Source organism: Leptonychotes weddellii, chromosome 9 (genome assembly GCF_054177405.1).
Source record: "Leptonychotes weddellii isolate Sample4059 chromosome 9, ASM5417740v2, whole genome shotgun sequence".
NCBI lineage: Eukaryota > Metazoa > Chordata > Mammalia > Carnivora > Phocidae > Leptonychotes > Leptonychotes weddellii.
Window position 1 is genome coordinate 67073512 of NC_138377.1, and position 14503 is coordinate 67088014.

Consider the following 14503-nt stretch of genomic DNA (forward strand, 5'->3'; position numbering starts at 1 on the left):
GAGACAACAGTAAGAGCTAGGGTGGGGTTGAACAATAAGTTTTCTCTCCTACATGAGGCCCCTCCTTCAAAACTGGAAGAGGTAGATGTTTTATTTAATGTAGAGAAACCAACACAGAGAGCCAAGAGAAATGAAAAGAGGAATATGTTCCAAACAAAAGAACAAAATAAGAACTCAGAAAGATGGTCCATTCTTCTAGAGGATTGGCTTTTAGGAACAGAAAATTAATCAATAGTCACTTGGAAATTTTATGTTTCAATAAAGCCATTTAGTGATTTTTTTTCTAAAACCCATAAGCTGACTGAACACTCTCCTCTTTGCCATCTTCAGCTCTCTGTTCCTGAAGAATGTATATATGTATATATGACTAGATTTAGAAAAGGAGTTAAGACTGCATCAAATCTGGCTATAAATTTATCAAGATGTGTTGAAGGAGAGGGCCACATGGAAAAAAATCAGTGGACCAAAGAATGAAATCACCACAATAATATGAGCTGACAGAGTAAAAAGAGCCTTGAATGAACTACCTGAGGAGTGTTCCTGAAGAGTGGCGAGGAAGAAGATATAAGAGAGGATGAGCAAGAAGAAAGCAGCCAAGGAAATGAACCCACTATTAGCAGTGACCGTGAACACCAGTTTATAAGTATCTGCACAGGCAAATTTGATTAGCCAAGGTATGTCACAGTAAAAGCTATCTAATACATTAGAGCTACAGAGGGGCAAGTTTACCACAAAAGCTGGTTGGGCCAATATGTGAATGAAACCAATGGTCCAGACAACCACTAAAATCAAAATGCACATTCATGGGTTCACGATGGTCAGGTAGTGGAGAGGCTTACATATGGCCATATATCTGTCAAAGGCCATGGCAATGAGCAGTATATCTCATTGCCTCCAACAGCATGGCAAAAGAAGACCTGAGCTAGATAGCCCCCAAAGGAGAGGACTTTCTGCTTCCTGAAAAGATCACAAAGCATCTTGGCTGCTGCAGTGGAGCAAAATATCAGGTCAATGATGGAGAGATTGGCTAACAGAGAATACATGGGGAGGGGAGGGTATAAGGGTCAGAAGTCACAGTGACCCCTACTAGAAGGATTCCCATCATCCTAGACATATATAAAAGACAATAAAAGCAAAAAAGAAGCTGGATCTCCCAGGAATTGGAGAGTCCCAGGAACACAAACTCAGACACCCCGGGGTGATTGGCTCCATCCATTGGTTCATTTGGTAGGTTTACGCTCCTGATACCTAAAGAAAGTGATAGAATTTAAATTCATACTATCACATTAATACCCTCTATGGAAAAAGTATATAAAATTTGGAAGACAAATATTACCTGAGCATTTCACAAAAATCAAATAACATCCTTTTGGCCACTATTACTGTAGTTACATATGATAGCAACCGAGTTGCCAAATAGCCTTGCTAACATAAGGAGTGGTGCCTAGGAAAAATTTATTTAAATGACAAATCTTTCACATACCATGTAAATTATTTTTTCTGATCACTTTTTGGGAGTAGCAGCTAACTCAAATTTAGGTATTTAAGCAAATGGGACTTTTGATAGAATAAAAAGCCAAATAAATTTGGGACATCTGGTTCTGTCCAAATATAATGGGCCTCAATGAGGTACATCAGAAAGAAGAATTGGACAAGGAATTGCTGAATAGACAGGAGAATTTACTTGAACTTCTTTCACATTAAAAAAAACATTGGAGAGAATAACAGGGTGGATCATTGTTCATGTTGGTGGTCGAGTTAACTAAGATCTAATGGGTGAGGAGGAGCGAGCATGGGGGACAGAGTGGCATGGAGAATGCTTCTAGCAGAAGGAACAGCAGACAAGTCTTGGAGACAGGAGAGAGCCACGCATCTTTTATCCTTCAAAACCTGCTCAGAGATTTCCTTTTCCAGAAGCCTCCCCAGTATAGGCCTCCAGCACATATTGATGATTCCATATATTTTTGGCGTTTTCAGGTAGTGATCCAAGCAACCCAGAAAGAAAATGTGCATAAAAATAAAATCAGTGATTTCAAGTTAATTTCTGTGAATGGTGTAAGATAGAGGCCTAGTTTCATTCTTTTGCATGTGAATATCCAACTATCCAGCACTATTTATTGAAAAGAATGTCTTCTCTGGTGAGTAAAATGTTAATGGTAGAACCTAAATGGTGGGTAGGCAGGTATTCACCATAAAATTCTTTCATCTTTGCAGTATGTTTGAAATACTTTCAAAATAAAATATTTCAGAGGGAAGGGAAGAACATATCTAATAAAATGATGATGTTCTACCAAAGATGGCATGCAAAGTACAATCTCCAAAATCTCCTAAAGCCATTTGGGGAAAAAAAAAAAAAAGTCCATTAGATTGTAAGTCTCTTAAAAGCCAGGAGCTAAATATGGAGTTTATTCATTCAACCTATTTTTTGACCATTACCTGTGTGCTAATTCCTAGACAAGGAGCTTGGAGCCCAGTGAAGAGACACACACATCCAAACAAAGCAATTTAATCCAATCTGGATAGCTATTATACTATAGCTATTATACTATACTATATATAGATTATACTATATTATAGTATAGCTATACTATAATGCATGTTCAATGCAGTGGGTAGTAACATAGAAGAAAGAAACCCTAAATCTACCTGGGGGGATCTGGGAATGTTTCCCAGGGAAAGTAGCATTTGAGTAGAGACTTAAAGAGTTTGAGAGAGGAATGAATGGGAGGTGAGAGTTTAGGGTGCCTGAGAAGACATTCCAGGAAGAGTTCCAGGTGGAGTGCAGCATGTGACATGGCATGTTTGGCATGTTTGAGAAACTGTAGTCATTTAGTACTCATGCAACATTACGTACAGTGTGGAGAGTGGTAGGAGAAGAGACAGAGAGCTTTTTAAAAATATTGTGCCCACCCCAGACCAATTAAATCAGAATCTTTGAGAGATGGGCCAAGAGTCTAAGTATTTTTTGAAAGCACATCAGGTCATTCTAATGCACAGCTACTGTGGAAAACTACTGCTCTACTCTATGCTTCTCTTTGTTTTTTTGTTTGTTTGTTTGTTTGTTTAAAGATTTTTATTTATTTATTCATGAGAGATAGAGAGAGAGAGGCAGAGGCAGAGGGAGAAGCAGGCTCCCCGCGGAGCAGGGAGCCCGATGTGGGACTCGATCCCAGGACCCTGGGATCATGACCTGAGCTGAAGGCAGATGCTTAACCGACTGAGCCACCCAGACGTCCCTCTATGCTTCTCTTTGTACTCCCAAGAATCTCGTACATCCCTTTTTCTTTTTTTTTTTTTTGGAGAGAGGGAGGGGGGCAGGGGTAGTGGGAGAGAGGGAGACAGACAGAATCCCAAGCAGGTTCCAGCACAGAGCCAATGTGGGCTCAAGCTCACAACCCTGAGATAGTGACCTGAGCCAAAATCAAGAGTCAGACCCTTCCCCCCTGAGCCACTCAGGCACCCCCTTTGTGCATCCCTTTATCACTATACTTACCTCATAACATTGAAACTATTTCTCTGTATCTCACAGAAAAGAAGCTCCTCAATGGCAGGGATGCTTTCTTATTTTTCTCTTTATCTCCAGTGCCTTGCACTCTTTCTGGCACTTAGTAAATACTCTATAAGTATTTGTTGAACTGAGCAAAACTAAAATATAAAGGATAAAATTAGACCAGAGCTCAAGTATTAACCTCCCTTAGTGTCTCCCCAAAGGCCATTCATGTCCATGACCCACAAACTCCCTTTCATTCACCGGGGATGACAGACAGCATATGCTTTATGAAATACACCTATAATCAGTCAGCTCAATGATACATTATCCTTAAGCCATAGAGTAGTCTGAAACAGAACAATTGCAAACCTCTTTCATTTTAGCTGGGGAAAAAGGTGTATATTAGTTAATAAAATCTTAATTTTTAAAATAAACAAATGATACTTTGAAAAAATCTCACAGAATGACTTGATCGAAGAAAAATTATCAACTAATATATTAATTTTTAAGTAAGTTTTAATTGTACAGAAAGCACATGAGTCTATTCTCATTTTAAAATCTAGAATACCACCGATAAAACCAAAGACCTTTTGATCATAACCCTTAATCCAGACCCCTGCCCTCTTCTCTAGGGGTAAGTGATACATGGTATGTATTCTTCCAGACCTTTTTTATGCTCTACATTTATATCTATTCACCTGTGTAAATAAATATGGCTCTAGTTAATTTCTTTTTTAGATATTTTTATAGATATTTCGGGGTATTGATCAAAGTCCAGACAGGAAGAGAGGTCACATTCAAATGGGTGACTGAAGAGAGTTGACTACAGGAATTATATACAAGTGTTTAGGCAGTGTTAAAGGAGCCAACAAAAGACTGTAAAGGCACCCAGGGCTGGCAAGAGAAGTGAGCTCTTATCATTCCTGGAGTTACATAAGATGGGGAAAGAATGGTTTCTAAGACCACAAGTAAAATCTGTAGCTAGAGAGGAAGGTGACCCAAGAGGAGCTGTGAAAATAACACAGCTGCTTCTGTAACTTATCACAGGCCTATAATACATCCTGTAGTATAGGATGTTATCATTCCAAGTAGTGCCCCAACTAGCGCTGTAACTGCACCTCAGCAGGTCATTCCACTAATCTATTACTGATGGAGCATGTAGGTAGATTAATGAATTCCATATGTGTGTGAGTATACTTCAATTGCTATAAAATGTATCCCCTGGTAAGATGCAATGTTCTGTAGATATAGTAGTAATAATAAGACATTCTATAAATCTGCAAATGACTGTGCTGGCAGATACATTGAGGGTGTATCACTCAAGAGTTTGATCAGAGAAGTGGAACTACTATGAGTGATTTAAAAGAAGGCAATTTCTTATAGGGATTAGACTTTATGCAATGTGGAATCCGTTAAGCAGTCTAGGTAAGTTTGTTACCACTGAATGTCATGCTGGGCCTGAAGCCCAACAGTCTGGAAGGGAAAATGGACAGGAAGTGAAGATGACCAATGACAAACTTGAACTATGTCTCTCACTGCTTCTAATTTTGATGATGCAGGTGGCCTACCTAATAAACTGATGCCCTTCATTATAAAGATGCAGTTGCACCTGGCCCAGGATTTGGAGGAACTGAAGATGGAGATCCAGTAGGAGCTAAAGGAGCTGCAGGCCCAAGTTGTTGTCCCACATCAGCAAGGTGAGCCAGCAACATGTATGAGCTATAATGGTACTTGCCCTATACCGTCCTTCAGAAGTGTACTGCTTCACTTCCATCTTCCAAATCTCACACAAACTTTTCTTGTGGTGAACTCTAACATGGAAACATGCATGGAAGGGAATTCGGGAAACATAGTTCTGGTTTAGCTAAGTTGACAGAGTATGAAGCCATGACAACGGACTAGCAAGGCAAATCCATTGTGAAATATAAATCTATTCCTTGGGGTGCCTGGGTGGCTCAGTTGGATAAGCATCCAACTCTTGATTTCAGCTCAGGTCATGATCTCAGGGTTGTGTGATTGAACCCCACGTCTGGCTCTGTGTTGGGCATAAAACCTGCTTAAGATTCTCTTTCTCGGGCGCCTGGGTGGCTCAGTTGGTTAAGCGACTGCCTTCGGCTCAGGTCATGATCCTGGAGTCCCGGGATCGAGTCCCGCATCGGGCTCCCTGCTCAGCAGGGGGTCTGCTTCTCCGTCTGACCCTCTTCCCTCTCATGCTCTCTGTATCTCATTCTCTCTGTCTCAAATAAATAAATAAAATCTTTAAAAAAAAAAAAAGATTCTCTTTCTCGCTCTCCATCTGTCCCTCTCCCATTCTCCCTCCCTCTCTGGAAAAAAATATAAAAATAAAAAATATATATATACATATGGAGGTATATATATACATGTATGTATCCATATGTGTGTGTGTGTGTGTGTATAATATATATATTTCTGCTGGGATAAATCACTGCCTCCATGATAAAAGAGATCCAGTGTAATCAGTGTGCCACTAGGTAGCTAACTAATCCCCCCAAGGAATGGTGCCAACTTGGTTTCAGCCATTGACAGTTTGGGACTCAGCAATGGTAGTAGACAGATCCACTTTACTGAAGGAAAGTCCATGGTAGTGAGCCCATGCATAGTTTCCATCCCTGTTACCATAACCACTTTACACATGAGCCCAGTGAGCAAGCACTGGAGTGGTTAGGGACAAGGCTGACTAAAATTTAGTGAATGGGTATCTAATCCACATAATTAATAGCCTTCTCTAAAATGGATGCCCTCTGGGCGCCTGGGTGGCTCAGTTGGTTAAGCAACTGCCTTCGGCTCAGGTCATGATGATCCTGGAGTCCCGGGATCGAGTCCCGCATCGGGCTCCCTGCTCGGCGGGGAGTCTGCTTCTCCCTCTGACCCTCCTCCCTCTCATTCTCTGTCTCAAATAAATAAATAAAATCTTTAAAAAAAAATAAAATAAAATAAAATGGATGCCCTCTACTGGGCATTTACATGAAAATATCTTCATTGAGTACAGGATTTAATTAACCAAATCTAGCAGGCCATTTATAACACTCCAGGTACTCATATCAATACATTAATATCTGAATATCAGGTGAGTACTTGTACCCTACCTGATTTAGTCTCATATTTTGTCTTTTGCAGCCTAATAATCTTAAAATTCACTCACATACATATTCCCCAGACTTTACCAATATTGGCAAGATCCTACAATTGCTTTGGTATAAAACTGTATATTATCAGAACAGTCCTTGTACTTCTCTCTTCAGAATATGTTGGGACCTAACTCTTATAATGGTCCTAAACACAACAGTTCCAAGTAAAGCCAAAAATATATTTTTATTCAAGGAAAGACTGGTTCATTCAGACTTCAATGAAGGTATTGTTCTGCCAGCAAAAAGGGTAAGGAGTTGGGAGATCAAGTGACTGTGACATTTGCTTGTATATGATTTATATCCTTGCCTTTCTCTTGAACTTTATTCCATAAAAGCACAAGTGATAATCTGAGTAAAAATATATATCTTCCTTGTCTGGGGGATATGTGCCACATAGGATCAAAGTCCAGTGTGCCCCAGACAAGGAAGATATACAGGTATTCCTCTATGTGAGCCAACCATTCCCAGGATCCCATTGTGAGGGTCTGTTTCCTGGGACTTCTCTTTATACAAATAGTTATGTTAGGGTTCCACCAGGAAAAAATGTCTCATTCAAATGGAGTAAATGGGAAAAATATAATGAATAAGGGTGTAGGTGGTAATAAGGGAAATCAGCAAGGAATGTTAAAGTATCCAGGACTTGTAACTACAGGGTGCTATTACTATCCCTAAAGCTGATAAACAATGGGAGGAAACACTACCATAAACCAGAGAAAGAGCTACTGGAATAGAATAAGGCCACCAACAAGAACTGAGGGCTTTGGTGGAGGAATGCAGTAATTGTCAACACAAAGTACAGAAGGGAGGAAGCTGAGGGACTTAATACCCACGTTTCACTCTTCATGTCCTCCAGATCTCTACAATAGCCTCCATTAGCTACACCCAAGCAGAAGTCAAAGAGCACAGCAACTGGTTGATTTAGTCCATAAAGTTCAGTTTACAGGGCACAGAGGAGAGGAGAGTCGACACAATGAAAATTAGATATGGAAAGACAATTAGAGAATAGCCATCAGGACAGTTTAACATTCTCCCGTAAGTGAACATCTGGGTTTTCCCAATGTTGCTTTTATAAGATAATAACAAAAATTGTTATATGTGTTGTTATACATATGTCTGAGTGCTTCCAAAGGATATATAATGAGAAGTGGAGTTTCTAGGAAATATTTTATGCAGTTTCATTTTTAATATATATTGTTAAATAGTCCCTTGACCACATAGAAGTCCCATGACCACAACTGTTTAACTAATGAACAGAAAGAATGCATTCAGATAGTAGTCATATGAGAGACTTACCCGTTAGGACAAAGGATAATTATATTAGCATTGGACAGAGTTTATTGATGCCTTCCTTTCTACTGGGTTGGTGGACTCATGACCCATAAAGAGTGGAACTACCAGATCAGAGGAGCCCTGGGTGTTATCATCATTATAGGGCTTGGATCCTTTATAAACCCATGAAAAATGTATCAGCATCTCAGCCAATAAACCTACATTCTAACTGCGTTATCAGTTGGACTTTGTTTCCAGATTTTAAGACTGGAATTTTATGCCACAAAGCTGAGGAAATTTCTACATTTGTCCCACACCGCATATGGGCTTTCAGCCTAGAGAATTTATTTAATTTGAATTTCCCTAATTAATAGTGAAGTTCAGCATTATTCATACTGTTTCTTAATTTTAAACTTTTTAAATATCTTAAAATATAAACTGTTTCTATGTCTTATGTATCGAATGCTTGTATCAGTTAGGGTCCCATCAGGAGAAAATGACATATTAAAATGTAATAAATGAGAAAAATCTAATTTAAAAATATTTTGTAAATAAGAGGTAATCTGACTCCAGCTTTTTCCCTCAGGTTTGTCTCTTAAAAGCTCTGAAGTGGTCACTGAGCTTCAGCTCATTTATAAAACACTGGCATTAGTCAGAATCATGGAATTGATAAAATCATGATTTTAGGGATCATTTACAGTAGGATCCAGTCTGTCTTAGAAATGGATTCTATCAAAACCTGATTGGAACCAGTTTACCACCCTATTGGTTCCCTCATTAGTAAGTTACATAAATAATTGACACATGTTCACTTTATATGAGTTATATTTTTAACTTTTTGAAAATTGTTCTTTGACTGCTCTGAAGGTCCCATCAATATATCCAAGTAGACTCACAACAAGGAATGTTCCTCATAGGATGTTTAAGCCAAGCATGTCTCTTCTTGGTTTGCATAATGAATCCCAACCAGCAGTAAAACATTACCTTCACTGACACTCTGATCTTGGTTTTGTATTTCTGCTTTGGTAGTTTTTTGTTTGTTTGTTTTTGGTTCTTGACCAAGTTTGGTTCCAATCCTGGTTGGCACAGGACTGATAGATTATTTCTCATTGGTTGTAACAGAGAATATGAATTAGGTTTCATGATCTGATTGTTTGGTAATCTCTGTTGGGATGGTAAGGAACTATTCTCTACCAGATGAGAGATGAAAGATAAAATTTGGTTTTTTAGGTGACTTTTTTTTTAATCTGTTTGTCTCCATTTTTTCAATCTGTTTGTCTTGCTTCCATTGGATGTAGAATTTGTCTTGTTTCCATTGGTAACAGAATAAAAGTTTCATTAGAGATCTAGTGTGAGATTTTGTGTATCAATCAATCTACACTTTTAATTTTTTGGTGAACCCAAGTCCTGATCACTAGCTGAAATTCTAGAACTGACCTAGTAGTTTTATGTGTGACTGTGTTTCTGTAATTGAGGAAAGTATTCCTCTCGTTTTATGAATGTGAAATATTTTCCTACTTCCAGAATGTATTAATAAATATAAACCCTCCTAAAGGAGTTCTGTTAGTATTGCTTTGTGGAGATTAATAAGTGCTGCCTTAAATCTACTATTCCCCAAATTCCAAAAAAATAAAGTCAGATTTCTGCTGTTTTATATATGAGATGTTTTTCATGGGGAAAAATCTCATAGAAATTATGGCTCAGAATGTTTTTCTGTGGCTCAGAACATTTTAATGTGAGAATCCAAATATAAATAATCAAAATAAAAGTTTGCACACAGACTGGTTTGGTAACATGTTTTATAAAATAGCTATAGGTCTGTTTGTGATTTTATCAGAATGGAGTATAAAGGAAGCATTTAAAATTATGGAAAATGTAAAATCAGTTGTTCAGTCATTTGGAAATATAATTCAGTTTTATAGTGAGTCTACTGAAATATAATTTCTAAGATCCTGAGTTGTTTTTAAGATTTTGGGTTAGTGTTAATAAAGTAATTAGTAGATATTCACTGGATAATTTTTAAATGAGATTCAATATTGAAACATTGGGGGTGTGTGTGTGTGTATGTGAGTGTATCACTTTACTCATACCTTTATAGGGTGTATCTTTGGATCGTGTTAATAAATTTGTTCATTTTTACTACTCCAAGAAAGGAGACTCTTAACTATAGGAAAGAAACTGAGGGTTGCTGGAGGGGAGGTGGGTGAGGCAATGGGATAATTGGATGATGGGCATTAAGGAGGGCACTTGATGTAATGAGCACTGGGTGTTATATGCAACTGATGAATCACTAAATTCTACCCCTGAAACTATTAATACACTATATGTTAACTAAATTGAACTTAAATTAAAAATTTTAAAAATAACAATAATAAAGGGGATTAACATAACAATAAAAAATTTAAAAAAAACAAAAAAATAATAATAATAATGATGTTTAATACCATTAAGAAGGTGTAATTAGAATGTTTGTGAAAACAGGGGATTATATTTTGAACATTCCTGAGCCTTCTTAGTCTATTAACATAATAATATAGGAGAGGCAATTCTTAATTACCCACCTTAAGTTAACAGATCCATCTTCTTTTTTTTTTTCACTTTTACATGTCCATTTATTAAACAAGAACTCCTTCATGGCAATTTCATACAATATTTATTAGTGATTAGTGTTGAGAAAATTATTTCCCTCTACATACAAAAATACAGATTTGAACACTATGAAAACAATCAGGACAAGTAGCATGAAAAATAGGTCCTCAAAAGAAATAGAGGCAATGTGAAGCTTTGTCTGCTGTCAGGGACAAACCACAAGGAGCAAAGGCTTTGGGGCCCCAAAACCACTCCAAATGGATAGAGTCAAACCCACAAGCCAGGGTTTGAGAAGCCAGGAGACCCACCAACAGCATAAACCAATGTGTGCAGAATGCCCCATAGCTGTGTCCAAACTAGTAAAGGAAATAAACTTTTAGGAAGCAAAATGTAATAGTTATTAAATTAATATTGCTCCCCAAAAGTGCCACCGGGCCAAGTACCAATATTGGAGTTACTAGCCATCTGACTTGACTTCCTCTGTTAAAATAATTACATATGCTGACCCTTCAAAAGGACAAAAAAGAAGCTATGATTTTGTTTCAATAAATCCATTCCTTCATTTTGCAACAGCTCAGCTCATTTACTCGAGATTTTTCTTGACCAGACAGAACCTGTGTCCTACAGGGGTGGGAAAGCCAAAGGAGCAGCTAGAGTGTTAGCTGAGTCTTGATTTCATCAAGCTCCTCGCAGCAGGGAATCTATTTGTCCAGGCAAAAAACCAGAAAGAGTCACTGAGCCCACCCCAGGCATCCATAAATCAATCCGAGATCTGAGAAGGCCAGCTGGCAGAGGCCACCTGGGCAGCCTGAACAAATCAGTCTTCTTGACCAAACTTTAATCAGGCTTCTCTGAGCACTCTTCTCCACTAGTCCTCAACTCCACTAAGCCCCCATCCTTGCTGGGCTTCCATAGACCAATTATAACTAGAATCCTATTAAGTCAGTTTAGAGAAAACCCCTCACCTTTGATATCTGATTCTTAAATACTTACTCTCAATATCTGATCACTCTGGCCTGCCTTCAGCAAGAATCCTCTTAGGTCAGTTTGGCAAGAATTCTCTCCTTAGTAATTTCTATCCACCAACCACCTCCCATCTGCTCTTTGGCTATAAATCCACACTTGTTCTAATTGTACTGGATATGAAGCCCGGTTCTATACTGAGATCCCTTTTCCCTTATTGTAATACTACCTGATTAAAACCAGTTTTTCTCACTTAGACTACTGCTGTCAGACTCTGAGGTTTTTTTTTTTTTAATAGAGTACTGTCTGTGAAACAAAAGTTATTTACCTTGGTTAAAGTCTTAAAAGGGATGATTAAGACTGTATGAGAAGTAATTGTAAGGTAACAGGATCTGGTTTTGTTTATTCAGTGGGATAACGGACAGATTTATTCTAAGATAAAATTTCTGGTTTTTCCAGAATTTGAAAGAGGAAGACAAACTCCAATGTAGATAGAAAACTATAGAAGGTTCAGGAAGCAAATTCTACTTGCCTTGGTTTCATATATATATGAATATAAATAATGAGACTGAAAATAAACAATGATATATGTTAATATTTTGGCAGTTTGCAAAGCCCAGCTTTAATTGCTTTATTTTTAAAAACAGAAATGCTTTATGACCAAATACTATATTGAAGCAAGACCAGAATTTGGTTTCCTCTCATTTACAATGTCCTGACAAATTACCTTGGTATATTCATTCTACTCTTGACTAAAGGCAGTAAATGTTATTCTTTACCTTCTGTGTAACCATACAAGTTAGCAGAGATTCTTTGGCTCCCAAGAATAACTTTGTGTCTTATGCTGACTTTTTATGCTCTATTATCGGACCCGGAGAGACAATCTGGGGGTTTCAGAAGGGAGGAGGGGGCGGGGAGGGGTAACAGTGTGATGGGTTTTGAGGAGGGCACGTGCTGTGATGAGCACTGGGTGTTATACTTAACTAATGAATCATTGAACACTACATCAAAAACTAATTATGTACTATACAGTGGCTAACTGAACATAATAATAATAAATAAATAAATAAATAAAATAGAGTTAATTACCTATGAAAGAGCTGAAGTTCCTTCTGTTTATTTTAAATATATTTCACTCTGATTAATAGGTAGCTATACTACAGCCATTCTCGTTCTAAGAACCTACACTACCTACACCACTGTTGTGGGTGGTTTTGTGTCTACCAGGTATATAAGTTGAAATCCTAATCCCCAATACCTGTGAATGTGACCATGTTTGGAAATAGTCTTTGCAGATGTAGTCAAGTTAAGATGAATTCATGCTGTATTAAGGTAGATTGGGAGATACTTCATGTTCTGAAGGCCTGAAAGAAGTATACCCTCTTATATTTCTAAAAATTACTTCAGATAAATACTGTTCCTTAGGAATTTAGTCTTGAGATTACTATAATCATTGGTTTAAAAATACTTCCTGTGTAATACTCTTTTTTCAAAAGTGAATGTCCCTCCCCCCTGAGTGAAAGACAAAATAGACCCAGTATCATCATGTATAATCAAATCAAGGTAAGAAAACAAGAGCTTTTCTCTAAGTTTGACCATCAATAATGAACATCAGTACTCAACAAGGGCTCTTTACAATACAGGCATCACTTAAGAGATCTTCCTCTAACTCACTAGCTGTCTGCATACTCTCCTCATTGCCACCTTCATTTCTTGATTCCTGAATGTATAGATGACTGGATTCAGGAAAGGAGTGAGAACAGCATCAAAGATGGCCAGAAACTTATCCAGGTCTATGGAGGGAATTGGCCATGTATAAAAAAAAATCAAAGGACCAAAGAACAAGAATACCACAGTGATGTGAGGTGACAGCATGGACAGAGCCTTGGATGAACCAGCTGAAGAGTATTTTGAACAGTGAGAATGATGATGATATAGGAAATGATCAGTATGAAGAAGGAGCCAACAGAGATGAATCCACTATTGGCTGTGACCATGAACTCTATTCGGTAGGTGTTTGTGCAGGCAAGTTTGATGAACTGAGGAAGGTCACAGTAAAAGCTGTCCAATACATTAGGACCACAGAAGGGTAAGTTTACCACAAAAGCCAGTTGAACCACAGAGTGGATAAGGCCTGAGAGGTTGTCTCTGCATTTGATGCCCTCTGCTTCCTCTCAGGATTGATGCCGTGATTATTCATAAGTTATAACATAGTCAACATGAGCCAAACCTTTTGATTTTTGGTTCAAGACTATTATAGCCTGCTTCCAATCACACAAAACTCCTCACCACTTCTAAACTATTTCATTCACTTCCAAAACTACAAGGCTTATTCTGACAAACAGACCCTTCCTCCTAACTCCCCACCCCTGGAACATATTTATCTTCAAGGCTTATTAAATTTTAACCATGTCTGTGAGGTCTGCTTTATATCACTAGCATTTATTTTACTATGTCTTGTGTTTTAGTAACCTAGGTACAGTTCTAACTCACCAAAAGACTGTAAGCTCCTTGAAAGCAGATATTGTGACTTATTCATATTTAGATTCCCTGAAGTAATGAAGAAGTGGTCCACACAGAGGTGCAGGTCCATAAACTGTCTTTTATGAGTTTGCATCATGGTATGCACAGAAATTGAGAGTGCTAAGAAACTTATCTAGCAATTTTACATCACAGCAAAACCCAGATGTATGATTTTGTATTTACTAGAGTATCAATCCATGATTGGGGAGGTGGGGAGGGGAACCTACGTCTTCACCATTTGAGAAGCACTGCCCTAGAATACTGAACACATGACCTCAGCAGCCTAAACCATGAAAGGCATCATGGTGCAGTGAAAAGTATTTTGTTCAAACCTCTTTAAAAAGACTTATCACAGACCTGTACCTCTGAAACAAATAATACATTATATGTAAAAAAAAAAAAGAAGAAGAAGAAGAAGATAGCAGGAAGGGAAAAATGAAGGGGGGGAAATCGGAGGGGGAGACGAACTATGAGAGACTATGGACTCTGAGAAACAAACTGAGGTTTCTAGAGGGGAGGG

At 38.0% G+C, this 14503-nt stretch overlaps 2 pseudogenes; both read right to left on the reverse strand.

Moving 5' to 3' along the window:
* Positions 1-255: 255 nt before the first annotated feature.
* LOC102730525 (olfactory receptor 4F6-like) lies at positions 256-1216 on the reverse strand (annotated as a pseudogene).
* Positions 1217-13110: 11894 nt separating this feature from the next.
* Positions 13111-14080, reverse strand: LOC102730830 (olfactory receptor 4F15-like; annotated as a pseudogene).
* Positions 14081-14503: the final 423 nt, after the last annotated feature.